General features: G+C 35.6%; 1 long non-coding RNA gene and 2 pseudogenes across 1 annotated transcript; all 3 read left to right on the top strand.

The window, feature by feature from the left end:
* The window catches only part of LOC142633067 (histone deacetylase 14, chloroplastic-like), a 44,521-nt pseudogene that overhangs the window by 19,366 nt on the left and 6,086 nt on the right, over positions 1-19,069 (top strand).
* On the top strand, positions 7,607-11,215 carry LOC142632012 (LRR receptor-like serine/threonine-protein kinase EFR; annotated as a pseudogene).
* LOC142630234 (uncharacterized) lies at positions 11,448-12,362 on the top strand. Its single transcript, XR_012843263.1, has 2 exons — positions 11,448-11,630; positions 11,711-12,362. It is a non-coding gene; the product is annotated as an uncharacterized LOC142630234 (long non-coding RNA).

Raw genomic sequence — 19,069 nt, 5'->3', positions numbered from 1 at the left:
AACCCACGCCATGCAAAGATGGTTGTTGCAGAAACAAAACCATCAATGTGTTAAACAGACAAGAAGAACTTCTTTTAGACCTCATAGAGGCTATAGAAGACCCTATAATCAAAGCCCGAAGCTTACCCTTTTCCATCGGACCTTAGTTAGGGAAACCTGCAAGCCTGCCCTTAAAATCCAGCAACCTAAGGTAGACTTATTGCAAATTTAAAATAGGTTTTCACTGTCCAATTAGGAAGTTACAGTCATCGACCTTCGTAAAGAAATTAAGGAAACCAAATCGAAGTCAAAATCCTTAAGCAAGAATTAACCATTCTTAGGGTCGATTATGATCTCCTTAATCGAAGGATCCAACTGTTGGAAAGCACTTCTCATCAAAGCAATGAGGAAAATCCCTCGGATGAAGAAGTTGATCAAACGAGTTAACCCTACGCTCGACCTTATCCAGAACCCAAAGCAAAGGTTTGTTCTTAGAAACCATCGGTAGGATTAACTTCCATAAATGGCATTCCAAAGTCGGGATTGTCATTAGCAATGATTTCGAATTTGAGGTCATAGCCTTAATAGATTCGAGTGCCGATCTTAATTGCATTCAAGAAGGAATTATTCCCTCCAGATACTTCAAGAAGTCTAAGGAGAGATTAACATCTGCAAGTGGTGAAAGAATGCAAATTGATTTCAATATCCCACAAGCTGAGGTTTGCCAAGGCGGCATATCCTTTATGACAAAATTTGTCCTTGTCAAAAATATGACAGATAGAGTCATCCTAGGAAATCCTTTCTTGTGTTTGTTATATCCTTTCATCACAAACAATGAAGGAATCACAGCCCATCCCTTTGGTCAGTCTGTCAAATTTGAGTTCATGAGAAGCCCTGAACCTTAGGAAGTCAGCTCCCTCCAAAAAGCTTCTATATCAAAAACTCTCAGTACTATCACCATCCCTTCATCCCATAATCAAGCCCAACACCTTGATTCAGCCAAAACAATTGATCATCCCTTTGACTCCAATCAATTGTCATCATGCATTCATCATGAAAATATTTGCATCTCTGCATTAAAAGCAAAAGGATTTTTAACAATTATTTGAAAATCTCAAATGATCCAAACCTTTCTTGGCAGGAGATAGAGAGAGCAATATTTAATACCACTAGTAAGTGGAACATGACTTCTTCAGCAGAGAAGAAGGGCAAGGGGAAAGCACCCGCAAGGGACTATCCTCAAGACAAAAGACTACCAGCGGGACGGTCTTTTGTAAAGCATGAAGGCGCATCCTCTACAAGCCATAGAGGAGCAACATCCCTTCAGGAATTTGTCCCTCCAACGGTGACATATTCCAATGGTGATATGGCTATTGTTTTACAGGAAGTTTTATCCAGGGCTTTACAGTTCAATAATGGAACATACACAGACCTACCCTACTCCATTAAATGTCTCCTTGATAACCTTCACTTTGCCCACACCAGAAATAATCAAGACCTATTCCTAAAAACCCTCAGAGCACTAGAAATCCATCTAGTAAACCTTGAAGCAAGAAATGAAATCTTAACTAGTCAACTCTCTGGCAAAGAGGATGTCCATTCAATGGACAAAATGACTATCATGAGCACTGATTATGCTAAACTCAGTCTTAAGACTAGAGCAACTCTAAGAAGTGCCGTTGCCAACTTGCCATCAGATTTACAAACTCGTATTCTGAGAAGCAAGGCCATGAACGAAAGCCAGAATCTCTGGTATGAGCATTTCAAAATACTAGTTACAACTACTATTCCTAATCCAGATGATTCGGATGATATGGATAACATTCTAGTACAAGCTGCATGGGAAGAATACTTTGGAAGCAGCTCCAGGGTATATGAAAATAAGCATCCCTTCCCAGGACTTTTGGTCAATTATGAAGACGGGTCAGATGAAGAAGAAAGAGATCCAGAATGGCTCTCCCAGATGTTTGAATCCGGTTTTATTAGACTTATCAAACTCACCAGTCATGACCAAATTAGCCAGCTTCCTGAGATCATCCAAAATGCCGTTAGGCAAGTCAACAGCCCCTTTGTTTCTATCAGATGTTGGAGTACTCTACCAGAATGGGACAAAAACAGTTGGATGGAAGTTCATCCCTCAAAGCACCTTGTCCTCATTAATGGTTTCTCTTATCAGGGCCCATGGTATGAAGGAGACACATATATCTCATACAAATACCCTAATGCTCTAGCAGAGCGCTGGAGGAATTACTTCAACAACCAAATCATCGATGTCAGCCAAGAGCTTTGGAAGGACTATCATTTTATAAGCTCCACAGACAGGATCTATGTTTTTGGGAGACGACCATATGACTCCGCCATTAGAAATTTGAAGAAACTTGGTCCTGATAGTCCCAGAGAATTTCTTACAGGGAAAAAGCCTGTCCATGAACCACTTCTCTACTGTGGACTCTGCAACACCTATGCCAGATATCACGAGCACGATTGTGATAACGATTCCCCATGGGATCCTTATGATGGATATCCATCAGATGCTCCTGATACTGACTGAAACATCCTGTCAAAGCAACTCAGGATGAAAATCCCAGTCCGGTTACTATTCAAAATCAGCACCAGCCACTGATATGAACAGTACCCGCATCATGAACAGTACCCGCACCCAGCAGATTCCCCGACAGGTTACTATTTCAACAGTGACCGAATCTGAAAAGCAAGGGGACAAATCACTGTAGCATGAACAGTGAAAGTTTCTTGTTCACAGACACAATCATCAAGGGATACTGTTGCTTTCGGTGGAATTAACTTTCACCTCAGTAAAAGCAATTTACCTTCCGGATTTTCAGCAATCATCCAGCAGCATCCAAGGCCTCCTCCAGCCTATTTAAGGAAGCCATTCCTCCATTCTGAGGGAGGTCCAATTTTAGGAGAAACTTCAGCAACTCCAAAATTCCCTCCTCTTCCAGCCAAGAGTTCAGCTTTGCCTCCTCTTTACAACCCTTAGCATTGTAAACAGATGGCACTATTTCATATTTGTAATATCATGGCCTCAGTCGGCCTTTATGTTTATTTTCCGCACATGGCCCCAACCGGCCTTAGCCTGTAACTTACCCCCTTATGGTATCAGAGCCAAGTTTGGCCCGGTCGGATTGTAAGTTACTGTTTATTGTTTAATCAAGTTGGTCGGCACTGCCGCCATAGTTATCCAGCTTATTTTTGGCATTATAATTATTTTGAATTATTTTCATGGATATATCTCCCATACCCCATATTTTGTTTTACAACAGGGAAGCAAAGGTTAATCTGAACAAATAATCACAGAATAACAAATAGAATGGTTAGAAGGAGGCTCAGCCTACCATTTGCAGATGTAATAGAAAATGATGAAATAATAGCAGACGAAGAAATAAATAAAAGGGAACGGAAGAGTTATCAAGAAATAGATGTAAAACAAAATATGGGGTATGGGAGATATATCCATGAAAATAATTCAAAATAATTATAATGCCAAAAATAAGCTGGATAACTATGGCGGCAGTGCCGACCAACTTGATTAAACAATAAACAGTAACTTACAATCCGACCGGGCCAAACTTGGCTCTGATACCCTAAGGGGGTAAGTTACAGGCGGGGTAAGTTACAGGCTAAGGCCGGTTGGGGCCATGTGCGGAAAATAAACATAAAGGCCGACTGAGGCCATGATATTACAAATATGAAATAGTGCCATCTGTTTACAATGCTAAGGGTTGTAAAGAGGAGGCAAAGCTGAACTCTTGGCTGGAAGAGGAGGGAATTTTGGAGTTGCTGAAGTTTCTCCTAAAATTGGACCTACCTCAGAATGGAGGAATGGCTTCCTTAAATAGGCTGGAGGAGGCCTTGGATGCTGCTGGATGATTGCTGAAAATCCGGAAGGTAAATTGCTTTTACTGAGGTGAAAGTTAATTCCACCGAAAGCAACAGTATCCCTTGATGATTGTGTCTGTGAACAAGAAACTTTCACTGTTCATGCTACAGTGATTTGTCCCCTTGCTTTTCAGATTCGGTCACTGTTGAAATAGTAACCTGTCGGGGAATCTGCTGGGTGCGGGTACTGTTCATGATGCGGGTACTGTTCATATCAGTGGCTGGTGCTGATTTTGAATAGTAACCGGACTGGGATTTTCATCCTGAGTTGCTTTGACAGGATGTTTCAGTCAGTATCAGGAGCATCTGATGGTAGACTCTATGAATGGAACATAGATGGTTTATCAGAACAGGAAATCCTAAACAAAATCCAGCATATGACTATGGTAGCCAACAACTACCTGGACGAAGGCCGTCCCCATAAAGAAGTCATTGAAATGATGGCATTAGGATTTACAGGCAAACTCCAGCAATGGTGGAACAATTGCCTTACTGAAGTGTCTAAAGAAGACATCAAGTACGCCATCCAGAAGGATGAGGAAGGAAACCCCATCATCAATGAAATAGAACAAGGAATTCCTGACGGTGTCAATACCCTGATTTATACAATCATGAAACACTTCATAGGAAAACCCAGCAATATCACAGCTAGGATTTATGAGCAGCTGAGCAACCTTAGGTGTAAAACCCTAGGAGATTACAAGTGGTATGAAGACGTTTTTACCACCAGAGTCATGCACAGAAGAGATTGTAATTCTCCATTTTGGAAGGAGAAATTTATTAATGGTTTACCAACCCTCTTCAGTCAAAAATAACAGGGAAGCAAATGTTAATCTGAACAAATAATCACAGAATAACAAATAGAATGGTTAGAAGGAGGCTCAGCCTACCATTTGCAGATGTAATAGAAAATGATGAAATAATAGCAGACGAAGAAATAAATAAAAGGGAACGGAAGAGTTATCAAGAAATAGATGTAAAACAAAATATGGGGTATGAGAGATATATCCATGAAAATAATTCAAAATAATTATAATGCCAAAAATAAGCTGGATATATATATATTGATGGAGTGTGTAAAGAAACTACCTCATCATGGTGTTCATAAATGTAGTCCATTTGTAGTATGGTGGTCCATTTGTAGTATGGTGAAGGCCCAACAGATAGATACTGAAAATCTGAATCAAACGTTTAAGTATTCCATCTTATGCCAAAGCTATGTACAATAAGTCAAATTCAAAGGGAGAGTTTTGGGCTCTAACCACTAAAAACAAAAGAAAAAACTGATCTCACGTTACTATTAGTGGTTGGAGCCCAAGGCTCCCAACATGTTGGAAGCATCTTTTCCCAAGAAAGGGGGTGCAATCAAAGCTTTAAGATATAAATATTGTCTAGGTTGCACATTCATATTGCTGAGTTCAATTTTTTTTTTTTTTTTTTTTTTTAATTTAACTCTCTTCTTTGTAGGAAATGATGAGAGAAATTTCACAAGATTACCAAAAATATTCTGAGTCAAAATGTCAAATGCCCCACATGCAAGATGTTACTACTCAGGGGGCACAAACTTCTTTTATACTTCAGAAGACCTGTTAACAAGTCTTCTGAACCATAAAAGAAGTTTGAAGCAAGACCAATCTACTAGCATTAAATTGACTCCATGGCAAAGCTGGATTAGCCATATTGGAAAAACCTTTTTTTCATTTTTTGGTAAGTAGAAAAAACCCACTTATACTAACACTAATACCATTGAGCCATTTCTTCCTTTTCACTCTCACAATCTGACCTTTCTTCACTGCCCCAATTTATTTATTTATTAAAAGCAATGAATAAAAAGAACATCCATGTCTTTTTAATTTTTAAAATAAATAAATAAATTTTCTTGAAAATTCGGAACTCGTCGAATAAAATTTGCAATGTCATCATTTTATTAAAATGTAAGAGAGCTGCTTAAAAAGAATCCTTCAAGAAATTCCAAATCCTGGTTGTCAAGGTGATCAATCCTATGCTAATAAATTGTTTCATCTTGTTTAGGCATTCTGTGAATAACTTCCTACATCAGTATGTTTAGGGTGATAAGTTCTACAATCTTCACTCCTTTTCAATTATCTCTTTCTATCTAAACATAGGGTAAAAATGAAACAAACCATGAAGCTCTAATAGGTCCAAACTTGAATAGAAAAAAAAAAATCACATATAATTACATCTTTATTCTCTGTAGAATCTGAATCAAATAGCTGACAGTTAATAATAATAATAATAATAATAATACAGTATTAACAGATAGGTATCTTTGATGGATATGGACGTTGTAGGAGTCTAAACAACAATTTTTCAAATACAATAGAAGGATTAAATCTGTTGCACACAAAATGTTTTACATTGTTTTACACAACCCAAAAAACAACTCAAATCATGATTTCAAGTAATGATTTCTGCATGAAAATCATGATTTCGATTGCTTTTGGGGTTGTGTAAAATAGTTTTTGTGCAATAAAAAACAAGACATGGTGCAACAGGATATATTGTATAGATGTTCTTTGCTGGAAATAAATCAATCTGGTGTGTAAGTGACCAACATCTTAATGAAAAATTAGTTTTAGGGTAGACATGAATTAAGGATATGGCTTGTACATTCAATGTGGAAATAGGCAAAAAGCAAATTGACAAACAGAGCGGAAGAATAAAAGAATCTTTCTGAGTGTCACACACGATGGAAAATTATAATGCTCCAAAGTCCAGAGTCCAAGTTCATCCAATGTGGAAAACCGGGAAAAGGCAAAGTGTGAAACCGGGCTGGGAAAAAAAACTATTATTCGAAGTGTCAAACACGGTGGAAATAATTATTTGGTCCAACAGCCAATGTGTATCACTCTTTCACTGGCTGTTTGGACCACTTCCACTTCCACCTTAGCCATAGAAAATGGAAACTAACAATCCCACCATCCAACTTGTCATGCTGACATATGAATAGGGATATATTGGTGATTGCCATTTGTTGATGTGTGTGTATGAATATATCCCCTGTTATGTTTGCCATTTGTTATTATTATTATTATTATTATTATTCTGCTCACTTTCATATCGTTATCTACTTTCTAGTCGCCTACACCTCCACTCCAGTACAAGAAGCATCGTGGTTTCTATAAAGATTTGAGGAGGATTAGATTATATTATTATCAACTCTATGTTGAACTCCCTTGAAAATAGAACTAATTCACTATTGTAGAAAGCATTGAAAAGAGTTGCATATTCTCGTGACTTTTTTTTTTGAGAAACAAACTTGCGCATACACAATAAGAGGGAAAAGAATTCTAACAAAAAGGCATAACACAATTTCTATTCAAAAGCCATGCATATTCTCATAACCTAGTGAGTTTAGAAAATGACATTTTATATTGAATAATTACCTATTCAAATGATTAGTTGATATACTATGACTTTGACACTGACCGATTATTTATTTTTCAGATGTAACTCTGAATTTTGAATTTTGTATCATGCAATTGTGTACTTCCAAAATCTAAATGTTCTGAAAGCACAAACAATGAATTAGTTCTATTTACTTGGGAATCCTAGTGCACCCAATTCCTAATGAATTAATTGGTTAATTATCGTCAATAAAACTGGTAACCTACTAAGAATGGAAGAAAATTTTAGTAAAAATGGTGATTGTAGTTCAAGACTTCAAGTTCAACCTCAACAGCTACCTTCAAGGTCGATAATCAACAGTACATAGGTAACAAAGTTAGTCATCAACCAAATACCGCCAAAAGAAGTCTTGGTCTTTGTCTCATTAAGGGAAAAAAAGTATAATTAATTGGTTTTCCACAAAGAATAATTGCAGCTCAGCCTCAAAAGTTGACTTCAAGATCAATATCAATTGGTTTTCCACAAGTAAGGCATCAACCATACCCACAAAAAGAGTCTAGGCCTTTTCCACAAGTAAGGCATCAAAATGCAAGCAATGAGTCTGAGATTATTGTGCTCAATTCAATTCCAAACCATCCTTCTCTTGTTCGTTGTACTGCTGCATGTAGAAACTCTTGCTGTTTTTGGCATTAGTATTGCCACCTCCACTTATTTCGGTGGGAATGAGACTGATCATCTGGCTTTGTTGGGCTTCAAGACACAAATATCACGAGACCCTAAAAACATTTTCAGCTCATGGAATGATTCCCTCCATTTCTGTGAGTGGGAAGGTGTTACGTGCGGCCACAAGCATAGAAGAGTCATAAAGTTAGATCTTCAGGCCAGAGGTTTGGTGGGTTCCTTGTCTCCATACATAGGCAACCTCAGCTTCCTTAGGGAAATTGTGCTGGCAGACAACTCCATTGGAGGCAAAATCCCTGATGAAGTTGGCCGTCTATTCAGGTTGCAAGTATTGCGGTTGTCTAATAACTCCTTCCAAGGGGAAATTCCTGCAAACCTTTCCCGTTGTTCCAATGGAGTATCTTTATGTTTACGAGAACAATCTCAAGGGAGAAATTCCAACTTTCATTGGGAACCTTAGCTCTCTACTAGAATTAGATGCATCCCTCAACTTTCTGGGAGGGCACATTCCGGATGCATTGGGTCAATTAAAAAGCTTAAATTTTCTTCAGCTGGGTGGGAATAAACTCTCTGGGGGGAGACCTCCATCTTTATATAATCTTTCGTCTATAACTGATTTTTCACTAATGGAAAATGAGTTTAGTGGAAGTCTTCCTACAAATTTATTCCTCACCCTTCCGAATCTCCAGTATTTTCTAATCTATGAAAACCAATTTACCGGATCTCTTCCAGTCTCATTATCTAATGCTTCAGAGCTACAACATTTCGAAGTTAACAGCAACAATTTTACAGGAAAACTTTCAGTCAATTTTGGAGGCTTACACCATTTGGAGGCATTAGTAATTGCTGATAATAATTTAGAAAGTGGAAATGATGATGAAATGAATTTCTTTCAATCTCTACTCAATTGTAGCAGTTTACGGAAAATAGATCTTTCGAGGAATCGATTCAAAGGTACGTTGCATAATGTTTTGGGTAATCTTTCAACCCAGCTTACCGTTTTTGCAATTAGTGAAAATCTTATTTTTGGAGAGATCCCTTTCGGGATGGGTAATTTGGTCAACTTGACAATCTTAGTGATGAATGATAACAAATTCTCAGGGACAATCCCAGAGGACATTGGCAAACTTAAAAAGTTACAACGATTACATTTATATAATAATAAACTTTCAGGAAGGTTACCAATTACCCTTGGAAACTTAACATTGTTAAATGAACTAGGCTTATCATTTAACAAATTGGAAGGAACTATCCCACCAAATATAGAAAATTGTCAAAATTTGTTGGTGTTAGATCTTTCTCAAAACAATCTTAGTGGCAACATTCCAAAGCAACTATTTGCAATTCCAATGCTATCAATTGGACTTTTTTTAGGTCAGAACTTTTTTGTAGGATCACTTCCTTCTGAGGTTGGCAATCTTGTCCAATTAGAAGTGTTGAACTTATCTGAAAACAAGTTGTCAGGTAAAATTCCAAGCAGTCTAGGCTCTTGCACAAGCCTTGAGTACCTTTACGTAGAGGGAAATTTATTTCAAGGAGAAATTCCAATATCCTTGAGTACTTCGAGAGGTATTCAAGTCATGGATCTTTCCCGGAACAACTTCTCTGGTGCAATTCCAAATTTATTGGAAAAACTCTCCCTCAAGAATTTGAATTTATCCTTCAATGATTTTCAAGGAGAGGTTCCAACAAAAGGGGTGTTCGCAAATGCTAGCACAATATCACTCAATGGAAATAGAAGATTATGTGGGGGCATATTAGAACTAAAGTTGCCGAGGTGCTTAACAAAAGAAGACAAGAAAATAAAGTGGCATTTTGCACTTAAAGTGGTAATCTCAATGGCATGTGTGATTTTGGTAATAACCATAGTGTCATTTTTCTTATTTTATTGGCACAAAAATAAAGGAAATGATAAATCTTTAGAATCTTCCTTGAAGCAATCATTTTTGAGAGTATCTTACCAAATGCTCCTTAAAGCAACTGATGAATTTTCGTTAGCAAATTTGATTGGTGTTGGTAGTTTTGGCTCAGTGTATAAAGGCATCCTTGGTGAGGACAGAGCAATTGTTGCAATTAAGGTACTAAATACTGAACGTCAAGGAGCTTCTAGGAGCTTCATCTCTGAGTGTGAAGCCTTGAAAAATATTCGTCACCGAAATCTTGTGAAGATCATAACTTCTTGCTCAAGTGTGGATTTTCGTGGCAATGATTTTAGGGCTCTAGTTTACGAGTTCATGCCAAATGGAAGTCTAGAAAATTGGCTGCACATGGATCTCGAAACAAATATCATGCAAGTAGAGATACGAAGTCTGACCATTCTTCAAAGAACAAACATTGCCATTGATGTTGCTTGTGCACTCGATTACCTACACCACCATTGCCCAATGCCAGTTGTTCATTGTGATGTAAAGCCAAGTAACATTCTTTTTGATTGTGATATGATTGCTCATGTTGGAGATTTTGGGCTTGCGAAGTTTCTTTTAAGACCTACCAATTCGAAAGAAAGTAGTTCGATTGGAATAAGAGGAACAATAGGGTACACGCCTCCAGGTAAGCACGATTTATTGTACTTTTTAATTGTTAACATATGCTTTCCCATATTTACAATGATTATTTTGAGGCCCCAAAACATAATGTGAACACATTATCTATATTAAATATTCTTAATGGCAGAGTATGGTCTAGGAAGTGAGGTGTCAACCAAAGGAGATGTGTACAGCTATGGAATTTTATTGTTGGAGATGATAACAAGAAAGAGACCCACAAATAGTGTGTTTGAAGGAGGCCTTAACCTTCACAACTATGCTAGCATGGCCTTACCTGATGGTGTAATGGAAATCGTGGATCCAAAACTTTTAAATAATGTTGATGAAGTTCTTGGAAATCACAATGGTAGGCTTGCAAATAAAATAAAGGAGTGTTTGATATCCATGGTCAAGGTCGGAGTGGCATGCTCTATGGAGTTGCCACAAGAACGATGGGACATTAGTAAGGCCATCTCTGAGTTGCATTTGGTTAGGGACATCATTCTTGGTGCTGGGATTTAGCACAACATGCTTGGCTATATGGAAGGTAAAAATGAAACTTCTCACCATCTTAATGTTGGTATTAAGTTATTTACTTATTTTGATCTTCTCTCTTAATGTTGTTTTCTACTAACTATTCGCAGGTCCAAAAAGTTTGGTGCTCCTTCAAAGTGTTACATTCGATGGAAATACTTTTTCTGGCATTATATATAAGCTTGCTTATGGTTATTCATTGAATAAGAAGTATTCTGCATGTTTCATATACCTTGTCTTCTATATGTTTCTTTTGTACGCGTGAGTAGCTCAAATAATTTCCTACAATCTTGTATTAGTGTATTAAATCTATTGATATATATATATATATATATATATATATATATATATATTATGCTTGGAAAATTAACTACCAACTTTATTTGTAGATGTAAAATAATTCTCTTCAAATAATAAGAACTATGTTTCACTTGCTTCCCTTTCTTCATCAATATATTTTTCTTCAAAGCATGAGCTCATAAAATAGAGAGATGGTCGATTTGGCTATATCAGTGTAAATTACATTTGCCCAAAGGATTTTTTATTCTCAGTGGACTCTATCTTCAAAGAGAAAGAGGCATCATTTCTTAACTCATCATGCCCACACACAAAGACCACTCCACTCCTATGGGATTTCCTCAGGTTTGTCTCTGTTTTCCACTTTTTTCCATTTTTCCAGAGATACCCATTTGTTTTTATTTATTTTTGTGGGTTCTGTGCAGCTTGATGCTTCATTATTTGTGGGAATTGAGATTGTTTAATCCTCAGGTTTGTCTCTGTTTTCCACTTTCACTGTCACGGTTTTTCATGCCAATCCGTGCCCTGGTAATCTAATTAATCACGACTTTGTGTTGTATTTTGCTCATCTGGGTTTTGTAGAAATTGTCTTATTGTTGGGTTTTGTGTTGTATTACAATCAGCTGAAATTTTGTTTTATTTTGCAACAGTCAGCTTTCAGTACTGCATATTGCATATTCAATATTCAATGGATGCTTTTCTGAACTTTATTCAGATATGATATTTGACTCACTAGTCTGTTGAGATCATTATATGTTATGAACTTTTTCAAAATTCAAGTGCAAGTTAAGAGGCACTAGCTTTAGCCCATTTGCATATGGGCTCATATATTGATCTGCGAATAGTAGACTGTTCTGGAGTGGGTTTGGTAGGAGGAAAAGTGAAAGGATTGATGAGGATTAGGAACATGGATACATTTTAGGGTTCAAAAAGTTGTATTTGATGTCATGTCTTTTAAAATTTGAAATGATATGTCTGCATGTACACTGTTAGGTATCTTAGCTGTGAAATAGATTCATTTCAATGAGGGTAGAAGGGAAGTGAACAATAGTGCATATTGTTTGGTGAAGGTGAAAAGAGTAACGAAAAAAGAAGAATGGAAGAGGTGTGTATTCTATATTTGCCACCTTTTTAAATCCTCAGTAGGAAATAAGAACAGAGAAAATGGCATGCATAAAAGTTTTCTACATATCTCTCTTGGAGTTAGTTGACTGGTTTTGATCAATTTCATTTTCATAGTCATCCTCTGTACAGCCTAAGCTCATGTTCAACATATCTATCTGTCAAATAAAACTGCTGAAGTTAAATCAGTTTATCTCCCAACTACATTATCAGAACATAAATCTAACATAGAGACAAACTCTAATTAACTATGTGGTTCAAAAGTAGTATTAGGAACTTTTGAGAGTAAAATGGTTCCTAGTAGTAGGTTCAACTCTATCTGTCAGGTTATATGACAAGAGTAAACTAAATTTCTCCCCCAATTACATAACTAGACCTTAAGTATAGTCTACAGACAAGCTCCAATTAACCATGTTGTTGATAAGTAGTATTAGGGACTTATTATTATAGAGCCCTAACGATTGGAGGAAGTCATGCCTTCACTTGGAAAAATTTTGGAGGGTGAAAGTTCCTTCTAGAGTAGTTATTGCTGCAGAAGCACCACATAGTTCTTTTTGAGTCTCCAAGCTAGGTGAGAGTAACACCCCTTTTAATTGCAACTTAGTCAATTTTAAGCTAATTAAACAATTTGAAGCCCAATTGTTTAAGTGATTAGCCAATTGACAAAAGCATGCATGGATATAAACATAATTGGGGAAGTCCTATTCATGTGGGGTAACGAGCTTTCACCTCTGTTCTCCTTCACAAGCTGAAGCCGTGGCTTTCTAGTGGGCTGTGCACTTAGCTATCCAAGAGAGATGGATTTTGGTCATCTTTGAAGGGGATGCAAAAATGTGCTTTGACCCTCTGGCTCACCCTGATATTATCCCAAGCTGGCCTCTAAGCACAACCATTAGTAACATCCGTAGTTTTACTGCTAGTTTCAAGTTTTTATAATTTTGTTTGGTCCGGAGGACTTGTAATTCTGCAGCACATGAAACTGCAAAATTTGCTTTGAACTCCATTCACCCTTTTTGTTATTCCAAAGGAAATCTCCCTCCCTCTCTTGAGGCTGTTTGTAAGGGAGATTCCCACTTTGTTCTTCCTTTTCGTTTTAATGAAATTGCATATTATCAAAAAATAAATAATAATCCAAATGACAAAGTCAAACCCCCATAATTAATGTTGGATTGAATCTAAGTACGTTGATCCAGTTTTTCTTAGTGGGTTCTCTTGTGAGGTCCATATTTCAGAACTTAGACAATCTTATTCCTTGGGTTTGGGGACAATCAGCTGCTTGCCTCCCTTGTTGGCATCTTTTAAGTTCTTTCTTTTTTGGTCTTGGAAATGTGCCTCGTAAGTAAGGGAGTTAATTTCGTGCTGTACTGGCTGATATTGCTGGTATTTATTGGAACCAAGGCTTTTTTCTCTGCTTTTGAATTGCTTTTTCTTCTTCGTTTTGCCGGTCTTTGTATGTTCAATGTTTCTTTTGAATCTTTGATTGGCCTCTTTGTCCATCTCTTTTGAAATCTAAGGAGATGTTTGGTAATATTGTTTTAGTAACGTTGTTTGTATTTTTTGAAAATATGTGTGCGTGAAAAAAATATGTAGAAATACGTGTAATGTTGTTTAAACAATGAAAAACGTTGTTTAAAATCCTTTATCAAACACTCCCTAAATTTCTTAGTTATTTGTGTTGTGTACCCACGTGAACTTACTGAAAATTAAAGATTCCAAAACTCCATTTAAAATCAAAGGAATAATTTTAAAATAAAAAAAAACTATGTTTTTTGCTTCTCACATACCAAGGCACACATGCAAAAGATAGGAGTGTCAACGGCATGCACATGTTCGACACAGACACGTGGAGGATTTTGGGGCGTTTGTACTTAGATTCCTAGTGATTATATTAGTGAATACCGAATACAACATGGGAAGTTGGTAGGATGGTCTTCAGCAAAAAAGTATAAGATAAAACCACATGACATTCATTCATTGGGTTGTTACTGAAAGTATTGATATAAGATGTACTTTCTCCTCCAATAATCCATAGATAAATGCTTAAATGACTTTTTGAGTTTATCCTAGAACTAGTGTATAATATCAATTACTTTGTTAGTAAGATTTATTGTGTTAGAATCTGCATAAGGAATTATATTTTACACAACAGTCAGGGTTTTAATATTTAAATGTACTAAATAAAGAAGAAGAAGAAGAAGCTTTTAATGCAATATGGATGAAAGAACTATTAAGGGTTTGAAAGTCGCATGTGGCAGTCATCTTCAGACTTCAGTACAGCATCTTCGGTGCAATCATAAGTTGCATCTTAGTTAAAAGAATCGGTGGCTATTTTTACGGATCATAATGAATTTTGATACAGAAAAGTCATTGCTATTTGTCCTAATCTATGAATAATGAAGGTCCTTAATTTCCATGAACATAAAGCAGTTGCCATCAATACATACCTTGTTGTCTTTTGGTGCTTAGGTTCCTTGCATTTGGACGCATGAGCTTTGTAGCAGCAAACAATTCAAACCTGCATTTTTAGATGGCCAACAAAGTTCTGTCAATTCCACTGCAAAAAACACAAAACAAATGTTAGAGATATATTAGGCCATACGCTTAAGCTCAATTTTAGTTTGTGGGCAAGCCAAGTCTTCTACTTGTACTAAAAGTCTAGAAGTTTATTAAACATAATTAGTGTATGGTCAGTTTAGAATTTAGTCTCCTATATATATCCATGTTGGGATCATTGTAATACAGATGTACGACACTCTCATAAAATAAAGATATAGCCCTCAAGGGTTTTCTAAGTGAACATAGGCCATAAAAAAAAACACCCAATTTTAAAAAATAATTTATTAAGCTTTACTTGTGCTGTGGTGTGGATCTATGCAATAGAAACGAAGCCATTAGGGAGTGTAACACATCTGGTTTGATAATTGATTGAACCTTTTCTCTCAATAAACCTTTTAGAATCAAGGTTTTTAATCAAGGATTAAATTGGGGGACTCACTGCAGATCATAGAAATTACAAGCTTTAGGAATGAAGCTCTGTACCATCTAAGGAAAGCCAACTCTTTAAGTGCTACTCAAAATCTAGTATTCAAAATGTATCACTTTCCTTTTTTGTTCTGGGCCTAGGCATGCCTTCGATTGTAGCAGATATTTCAATGGCCCAAATTAATGTTGGATTGAATCTAAGTATGTTGATCCAGTTTTCTTAGTGGGTTCTATTGTGAGACCATATTTCAGAACTTAATTAGATTATATAAGAGCAGGTTTCCCCCATCTTTAAGTCTTTTCTTTTTGGGCCTTGGAAACTTGTGTTGTAAATGCAGCGGTTTAATCAGGGATCAGCTCAGGAGTAAAGTTGTGATATAGGGATATAGCTTTGTTGAGTTTTTTTTTAGAAGAAGCTTTGATGAGTTCATCTCCTTCACCTTCTATAAGAAAGAAAAAAAAGAGTTTGGTATGATGAATGGATTAGTCATGTAAAACTATGTCCACTGTGAGCCTGTGTATTATTAGCTCAAATAAAAATAAAATGTGTTAGTCTTGGATGCCTGGCATCCCCACTCCCCAACACAAAAATTCTTGAAAAATTAGAATACAACACCTTTTTTTTATTTTTTATTTTATTTTTAATACCTGATAAACATATTAGATTGATGGAGAAAAACAAAAAGAGGCTAAGCCTCCATAGAGTTCATACAAAGATTGTAGACATGCAAAGAGAACCTAGTAGACCTATTAGCAAGTTCTAATACATGGGAGATTATAACTTTAGGTACATAAACCAAATGAACAGACAATCCTTGTTGCATAAGCTGCCTAGTATCAGACAAAAAGGTGTGCTCCTGCCAAGCTGGCACTCTATCATTGTTATATAGTTATACTGTTCCTTTGCAATTGTTCAGAATGATGATTCTACTCAGGTTGGCTTCCTTTGCTTTGATCATTTCTTCCAATATAAGAGCAGTTTTTCCCCAATCTTTAAGTTCTTTCTTTTTGGGCCTTGGAAACGTGTCTTGTAAAAGTGCAGCGGTTTAATCAATGGTCAGCTCAGGAGTTAAGTTGTGATATAGGCATGTAGCTTTATTGAGTTCATCTCCTTCACCTTCTATAAATTAAAAAAAAAAAAAAAAACTAAATGAGTTTGGTTTGATGAATGGATTAGTCATGTAAAACAAAGTCCTCTATGAGCCTGCATATTATTAGCTGAAATAAAAATAAAATGTGTTAGTCTTTATGTATACAAGACTAGACCAAACAACAACAAATGAACAAATTATTTAACAAAAAGCATATTCAAAAACAAAAAATAAAAATAAAAATCCCTAATCATTCAAATTTGCAACTCATTTGACCCATTACATAAAAATAATTTCATTTTTAATTTTTTTTAAAAACAGTTCAAGAAAAATACTGTGGTCGTATGTTCTCCTTGGCGATGCTTACAATAATGCTCTCTTTGGCTTTGCAGTCGCAATAATTTTTACTATTCTTAGTTTGGCTCACAGTTGTAGCAAATATCATCTCTCTCTCTCTCTCTCTCCATTTTTCTCTTTTCTATTATTATTCAAACTCTCTCATTTTATTATTCTTCTCTCAACATTTTCAGTTTTCACTTTATCTTTTATTATTCTATTTTTTCTTTTTTTTCTTTATTAGTACAAAAAAATTTATAATAATTCATGTATTTTTGTGCGAGTATGTGTTTTTTTTTTTTTGTTAACGTTGATATATTCAAGTTATCTCTTTGTTAAATTTTGTATAATTTAAATTTGTTAGTAACTATTCTAAACAAAAATTCTTAAAACTACCAAATACATTCCTAAGTAGTGTTAGCACTAGGGAGAAAATCTATTAGACTACTACCTTATTTGGATTCAATATTCATAGATGAGGGCTGAATTAACACTCCTCCTAAGTCATTAACACGTTAACACTACCGCCTTAGACCCAAATAATAGTCTCCTCCATGATTTGCCAAAATCGAAGGGTACTTAAACATAATCCTACGGGTCGCGAGAAATAACAAAAAATAAGGATATGTTTGGTACACTGAATGAGAATTATGATAGGAATAACTAAACCTATTCATTAGTTTCGTTGTAAGTTATAACATTAGAATGAAACTTAACATTTATTTTAGGAAATATTTTACTCATACAATTATATCTTCTTAAAAATTGTTATTTTTAAATTTAAGAGAGATATGTGTTATTTTTTTTTATGATTTTTTATTTTTATAATTGTTAGATGTATATAGAAAATTTGTTTTCTTTGAAAATATATTAATTTTTGAAATTATTGTATTAACTAAGGAATATCTAATATAACCTTTTAACGAGGAATAATTATTCCTCATTTTGAAGAATGGCTATTCATAAGGAATAACTATTTCTTGTAATAAAAACATAACCAAACTAAGAAATAACTAAACTATAGGAATAACTAAAACATAGGAATAATTATTACATTATAGCGTCTATTAAAATCTACCAAACATGCCCTAAAGTAATAAACACGGATGGATGATGGATGAACGAGTCGGGTCGGGCTTAAACTCAATGATCTCTATTCATTATTCTCAATTGTTTACAAAAACATTTCCCCCCAATTTGGAAAATATTTTGGACCCGTTTGGTAGAGGAGTTTGAGTAATGTTGTTTGTAATTTTTTGAAATATATATGAGTAAAAAATGTGTAAAAATGTGTAAAAATTTGTTTAAAAACTAAAAATGTGTGTTTTATCTATTGTACCTTTATTTTCCTTCCCTCTCATCCTTTCTATAGAAGCTCTGTGAGGAAAACGTTTTCACAACATTGTTCATTTTTTTTCCTCTCAGTGGACACATGGACTTCTTCTTCAAAGAAAAAGAGGCACCACTTTTTAACTCATGCCCACAAAGACCACTCCTTTGGCATCTCTTCCCAATTCTCTTTCCCTATCTACTTAACCCTTCTCACCAAGACTCTGGTCCTTCAACATTACCCCCAGGTTTCTCTCTGCTTTCAGGGGTTTTTAAAAAAAAAAAAAAAAAAAAATTGAGTTGAGCTTAATTTTGTGGGGTTTGTGCAGCTTGATGATTCATTGTTTGTGGAAATTGAAATTGGGCAGTTGATGGTTGTGGATGATCCTGATGGGGCTTTCACTGTCACGGCTTTTGATGCCAACAATAATGTGGAAAATCAACTAAACGAAAACAAAAATACTAATAAAACTTGGTCAGAAAGTTCTTAAAAAGTAAAAAAAATTCTTAGATCATTTAATTTACAGAATATATAGGCAATTATTTCTAATTCTCATCACTTAGCAAAAAAAGGGGTGAAACTTTGGTGCAGCATATTAGGTTTCCCAATTAAATTTAAACACTTGGTTGTGTTACCATTAAAACACAATTAAATTCACCGCAACTGTGTTTTAATTCAATTGGGGAACCTATTGTAATGCTCCTAAGGTATTGTATGTAAGTTTTACCAACGCACACCAAAGGAAAAAAGGAAAAGAAAAATTGGTTTCTAAAGCATCACCTAAGTGAAGTTTCTACATGGGAGCTTATGTGTCAGTATAGACAATTCTAAAAAAGCAAAGCAGCACAGTCAATTAGTAGATACATCAGGAGCCATGTAGCCAAGGGAAAATCATTAAAATTTGGAAAAGATAAAATGTCAGT

Source organism: Castanea sativa, chromosome 4, assembly GCF_040712315.1.
Source record: "Castanea sativa cultivar Marrone di Chiusa Pesio chromosome 4, ASM4071231v1".
NCBI classification, from domain to species: Eukaryota; Viridiplantae; Streptophyta; class Magnoliopsida; order Fagales; family Fagaceae; genus Castanea; species Castanea sativa.
Note: the sequence above shows the minus strand (reverse complement) of the source record. Positions and strands in the feature narration are given on the sequence as shown.